At 38.1% G+C, this 6,705-nt stretch overlaps 1 protein-coding gene across 2 annotated transcripts in view; it reads left to right on the top strand.

Moving 5' to 3' along the window:
- Positions 1 to 1,297: 1,297 nt before the first annotated feature.
- Positions 1,298 to 6,705, top strand: part of LOC105212798 (uncharacterized) — a 28,122-nt gene continuing 22,714 nt past the window's right edge. The window contains exons 1-2 of one of the 2 annotated variants that reach the window (XM_029040601.2): positions 1,298 to 1,642; positions 3,311 to 3,771. The gene's annotated coding sequence lies outside the window, so the exon portion shown is untranslated. Of the gene's footprint in view, positions 1,794 to 3,310; positions 3,772 to 6,705 lie in introns of both variants that reach the window. The other variant, XM_029040599.2, reaches the window with a different exon arrangement.

Genomic DNA, 6,705 nt, shown 5'->3' with positions numbered 1-6,705 from the left:
CATTTACAATGTCATATCATTATGTGATTGTTGTTGTTGTTTTGCTAGTATGTGGTTGCACATTAGGCGACACGAAATTTATAGTGTCACACATATGAAAAAAGAGACCGAATTATATTCGTTGTGGACCTTGCACGGCGAACCAGCTTTTATTGATCCGATGAGCAGTGGTAACGCTGCAAGCGAGAAAGGGAAAACTGCTGCACAGCAACACCGACTCGGACTAAATGGCGATGTGTGGCTCTGGCAGCGGATGGGGCGACGACGGAGACGACGTTGGACGTTGGCTATGTGACGACGACGACACAAACATCAAAGACAGCTGCAGAGACAACGGCGGCGGGCTAAAGTCGCAAATGCGGGTCCCTACACGCAGACCACCACTAGCCATCCGGCTATTCGTGCTTATTCCGATACATAATCAATACTTGCGTAAATGGTTGCCTACGGATATTTGTACATATGTAAATAGAATCATGTACATAGGTGCTTTGATACAGGCGAATGGTAGGTGACTGCGAGTAAATGCATATACTGACATTTCATCGATGTCAACCAATACTTAGATTCTTAGAGTACATCATTCGAAAATAAAAATTAAGGCTTTAAATTATGACATTTAGACTAAGGAATCAAATGTTTGAGATTGGTTCATGAATATGCCTATGAGCTTCTTAAGATTTAATATCTACTAATGAAAGACGACATTTCATCGTTTCTCAGTTTTAGTTACAAAAAAATTATTTGTTTAATGCCAATCTATAATCATCACAAATATAAAATGGGCGGCGGAACTAAACAAAAAAAATTTCTGGATAATATGTATGTTGTATGTTGTATAATCGTATTTATATATATTTATTTTTGATTAATGTGTCTTCGTATAAATCTAAATACACGGGCTCCATTGTCAAGTGCATTTTAGGTTTTTTACTAAATTCTGAAGACACGCGTACTCTTAGCTATATAAACAAAATTATAAATAAAATTGCCGCTATGTGTGTATGTATGTGTAGCAAAAACACTCTTTCCCCAATTGTTGTATTCACAGCGCTCTCTTTGTTAGCACCTTTGTATCAGTCCCAAACTCATGTTGAGACTCGCAACCGCAGTCGACGGTGACGTCGCTCGCTGCTGCTCGTCGCTGTGGCTACGTTTGTGGTCAGAATTGTTGTGATAAATAAATGTGGATGTGGCTAGGGCTGCGGCTTTGCTGCCGCTCCAATCGAGCGTCCCCTCACCAGTCACCCAACGACGCAGAGCGTATGGATTGAGGCACAGTTGGAGATGATATGGGTTAGCTTTTGCTGTTGGCTCATTCGAATGGCTGGGCTGTTTCGATGGTCGCACCGCACAGCAGTCTGGTCGTCCATTACTGTGTAGCCAGTAGTCACTCCAGTGGCTTGCGACTCGCCGACTCGCCAGTTCGACACCGAATGTACGCGCTCCGCTGTCTGCGTTACTCAACCACCAAAAGGCGACCACAAAGACAGTCAGTCATCAGCACGACGCAGCAGTCGAGTACAACTCCAGCAAAACGTAAAAAACACCCGTTCGCTGTGAGTCTTCACGGCACGATACGTCACCGTGTGCGCCGTTCACACAGATACAGATTGCTAGCCAGCCAGGCAGATACAGCACGGTACGGCAGACACGGTAACGAAGCGTTGTTCGCATTGTGGCGTGATGGCGAGGTTCGAAACGATTTACCGTCGCTAAAACGCAATCGCTCAATGGTGTTTCGAAAAAATAAATTTCATATAGATTCTGATCCAATTTTGTTTGTGAATAAAGTGTGTAAATATTTGGCATTCATTAAACTGCTAAGAAAAAAGGCCTTTTAATGTTGCCCAAATTCTTAATTGTTTGTGAAATAAAACATCAGTTTTTAACTGTTATAAGTTGAATAAAAGTGTTCTTCTAAGGAAATGTTTAAAAAAAAAATTAAACAATCCCAAAAGTGAGATTAAAAAAACTTGTGAAACAGTCTCTAACGCATGGAATTACTCTAACATTACGAGAAGTCGTGCTATTCTAGCAAGGCAATGTGAACAACAAAGTACAATAAAAACATTGCAGCAGCGCAGCAAAAACGTCCCCTAAAAAGTCACCAATGCCGCCCGAGAACGCAGCCAAACGGCACTTGCATAAGCAACGGTCGAATGGAGCGCATCATTCCTTAAATGCGACGACATTTTAAAAACGACCAACGACAACTCCTGCGACGGCAGCAGCAGAGTCACACTCCCTACCAACCCTACTCACCACCCACTTCCCCAACCTAAACAACGCGCGCCAATGGCGACGCTTTTCCAGGCCTCATCAACATCCCTATCCCTAACGCCAACATTGTCTTTGCCAATTCTTAGTTTTTTCCTTCTGGCTCGGTTGGCGACTTTTTTTGCATTGCTCAAGAGTGTTGTTTTTGTTGTTGTTGCCTTGTAGTAACACTCTCGATTAGAGGTGGTGGTGTGATGCGAGTTTTTTATTCCTTTGCTCATGCAAACGCTGCTCAGCCGCTGCGCTGCCGCCGCCGACGTTGCCAGTGCTGCTGTCGCAGTTGTCGCTTTGGCATTTTTATGGAGTTTTTTCGTCGTCTCTCTTCGTAATTTGTCGTCGAGTGTCATTGGCTGAGTCGCATTCGCTGGGTCTGTGTTGTTTTATTGTTGTGCCGTAGTAGGTGGATATATGGCAATGCCTTGTCGGCTGCTGAGCAGCTTGGGAGCTGGTAGCCGTATTATGGGTGTTATATATTACAGTTTTGTGAATAGCATGTGTGTGTGTGTGGTGACTGTGGTCTTAAAAACGAATACGAGCAATTTGCATCAATGTGCCCGTGTGTATGTGTGTTTGCAGACGTACTGAACAAATATATGGAGGAATATATTGGTTCACGTGTGTGTGTGTGTGTGTGGTGAAGCATTTACGAGCGCCTTACTGGGTGCATGTATAGCTGTACGTATGTACGTAGTGTGGGCCTCGGCGACTTTGGTCTGGTATTGCACGAAAGTCGCACAATTCAATGGCGACACAGCAGCGAAGATGACAACGACAATTGGCGATGTGAAAAAATACGACGACGATACGTTAATGTTGCCGATGAACGTTGCATGTGTTGTTGTACTTGTTGTTAATAATGCCAAATGCCTTGAGGCAAGTTTGCGAGTTTCGCTACCATCTACGGCAGTGGCCCGCCGAATTCCGCGAAACATTTATTGAACCGAAAAGTAGCATAAAACCGCAATTAAATAAATACTAAATACTAAATAACGAAACATTTGTTAATTTTCTTTTCTTTCTACTACGACAGCTACGTTATATACGTGATGTGAGAACTTAATCAACAAAAACAAAAAAAAAAAAATTATAAGAAGCAGAGAATAAAGTGAAAATCAATCTCAAAGTACATTGAAAAGAATCTTATACAGAAATATATGTATGGCTGATTTAAAAATAAAGATTAACTGCTGATATTTGATTCGAAAGTCTCTGTGTTTTGATTTAATTATTTTGCAAAAATAAAAAATTTCATTTTTTTATTAAAGAAAATAAAATTAATTAAAGTAAAAAGTAATGGTATCTCTCTAAACTGGCAACTAACTGGCTAGTGATAAAACGAATGCAGAAAATTGTTCACACCGAATTACCGATTCATCATTGATTAAGTGTTTGAAAAAAGTGCAAACCAACATAGCAGCTCCACAGTGGAATTCCATATTCTAATATAGTCCGACGTTGGAGCAACACAGAGAGCACGGATTCCTTGAACAGGTGAGCTGAAGTTGGAAATAACCAACAATTATTATTAGAAATAAACTAGAGCAAGTTTTCTAATTTAACTAAGTGAAAGTGGTATAATTGTGGTGTACAAGAGTGTGAGAAGAAGAATCCGAAAATATATTCTTCATTACCGCTTTCAAATGCTATCAACTATAAAGCTGTTTCACAGCGCTTCATCTCCTGGATAATACGGCAAAAACAACAATATTTTTATTAAATAGCCTATTTCACCTTTTCTGCACTAATAAAAACAGTGTTGTATTTGTTTGAGCATTAATTGATTGCAAGTGCGGTAATTAATTTAGTGTTGCGTGAAATTTACAAAATTTAATTATGCAATTATATGCGTTTCCACCAAACAATGCCCAATAAATTTTTACGGCTCGCAGAAGGTAGAATGCCAATATTGGCAAGCGAGAGAGAACACCCAGTCATCTATACATATTTGCAAATTTAATCAATAAAATCAAATAAGGAAAACAAATCATTTAATATTGAAATAACAAAAAACAAAAACTAATAAAACCAAACAATGGAATTTAGAATGAACGGCATGGTATAAGTGCCAATTACTTCTACGCATAGCCAATACTTTTTACTCCATTTGGATCGAATAGATTTTCGAATAATTTCTGTGTCGAAAAAAAACAAAAATCCGTTATATTACACCTAGTTTGTTAATAAAACGGCAATTGAAGCCCTCCACCGCATATTTCTCGATTTATGAAAATAAAACTATGCGGATAAAGCTATGAACTGTACATACATATGTATGTACATACACTTACATATGTCACAATGCAACTATGCTATTGTATAACCTCTAATTAGTTTTGTAAAATTCACATGAGACATACACACATACATATGTATATATACATTTGTATATTCCGGTGCAAATATTTTATTTGCTGAAGTTTGTTTGTTTTGCTCGCATATACACAAACCAGACATATTTACAATAATTTCACACCGTTACGCCTCGCAATTCATATTTATTTTTTAGTTCACGCTAATTAGATGTCAAAGCTAATTATTGGCGCTGAAAATGCAATATTTTTTGCATTGCAACCAGCAATGTTGACCTATTAGAAACTTTACAAATATATTTATTCAAATGTATATATGTATGAATATATTATCGCTATTTGAAACAGTTATTCGCTTAATATTTAAAGCAATACGCTCATGTTATACATAGTCACTCTTGTTGTTGTCTGAATAATCAGAAACACAGAGTGTCAAGAGACCGATCATGCACTAAGCTTTTCTCTAATGGAAATCAGCCATACTGATTTTTGATGGAAATAAACCGAGAAATAATTTCCATTTTCATAAAAGCTTGCTAATTAAAGTATACTATGTATGGGCCTACATTTAAGCGGTGCATACATAATTAAATGGTCTCTTTGGCTGAGCTTATCATATGCTTGTTTTAATGAAAAGTAAAACAATAAAAGCAATTACCAGTTAACATAAACATTAAAGTAAGGGACATAAGTACAGTTGTTTGTAAGTGAACATTTGGAGTAATGAAAGCGCCATCGCCCTAGTATGAAAATATGTGCCTTTTTCGCGGGAAAAGTGTCCAATGTTGTGAATTCGTAGATTTTATTAGACGCAGACAGAAGTTTATGAACTTTAAGCAACGAAATTAGATCCCTTCAAAGTTCCCACACACATACGAGATAGGCCCGAATAAGTAAAAAGTGTGCTCATTTTACGATGGGAACGCATAATCATTAAAGCGAACGCGCGCCGCAAATTAGCATCGTTTTAACTAGCCGTCATTATATCACATAATAAGAGAAAACTGCAGCAGACAACAATTAGACGAGCTTCTAAATCTGAAGTCATCATAAAATAACGAAAATAAAAGTATTTTACCCCAAATACCCCCATCTCTCCCACTAGGTATCACTCATACATATAGTATACATGTAAGTAATCTACAGCTGGACTAGACTGGGTTTGGTTGAGGCGCTGGTCATTGCGGCAAGGACAACAATATGTCCCACTTGAATAGCTATCGAGCCTACAACTAGAAAACGTTGATTAATAATAAAAATATTAGCGGATATGAAGAACATAATTTGATTACTAACAAGTAAGGAAGGGCTAAGTTCGGGTGTAACCGAACATTTTATACTCTCGCAATTTATTTATTTAACTTTATTTATATTATATAATACACAATTTGACCCACATATTCGTCATATATATTGTATAAAGTCCATTGAAAGTTGGAAACCATAATATTAAGTTAGAAGCACCGAGGTCCTCGTGTTCGATATATGGGGCCTTAAAAATCTATGTTCCGATTTCGGTGATTTTTAAAATGGGGCTGCCACACTATTAACATAGTATTTGTGTAAAGTTCTGCACCGATATCTTCACTAGTACTTACTTTATATATTGTAAAGTAAACGATCCAGATTGTCTTGAAAGTTCTGGTATATAGTAAGTAGGCGTGGTTGTGAAGCGATTTGGCCTATTTTCACAACATATCATTGGGATGTAAGGAAACTATTAAAAACCAAGTTTCATTGAAATCGGTCGAATCGTTCCTGAGATATGGTTTTTGACCCATAAGTGGGCGACGCCACGCCCATTTTCCAGTTCGTAAAAAAATCTGAGTGCAGCTTTCATCTGCCATTTCTTATGTGAAATTTAGTGTTTCTGACGTTTTTCGTTAATGAGTTAACCCACTTTTAGTAATTTTCAACCTAACTTTTGTATGGGAGGTGGGCGTGGTTATGATCCGATTTCTTTCATTTTTGGACTGTATTAGGAAGTGGCTAAAAAAATGACTACAGAAAGTTTGGTTTATATAGCTTTATTGGTTTGCGAGATATGTACAAAAAACTTAGTAGGGGGCGGGGCCACTCCCACTTCCCCAAAAAAATTACACCCAAATATGCCACT

Source organism: Zeugodacus cucurbitae, chromosome 5, assembly GCF_028554725.1.
Source record: "Zeugodacus cucurbitae isolate PBARC_wt_2022May chromosome 5, idZeuCucr1.2, whole genome shotgun sequence".
Lineage (NCBI taxonomy): Eukaryota > Metazoa > Arthropoda > Insecta > Diptera > Tephritidae > Zeugodacus > Zeugodacus cucurbitae.
This window is presented reverse-complemented; position numbering and strand designations above follow the sequence as displayed.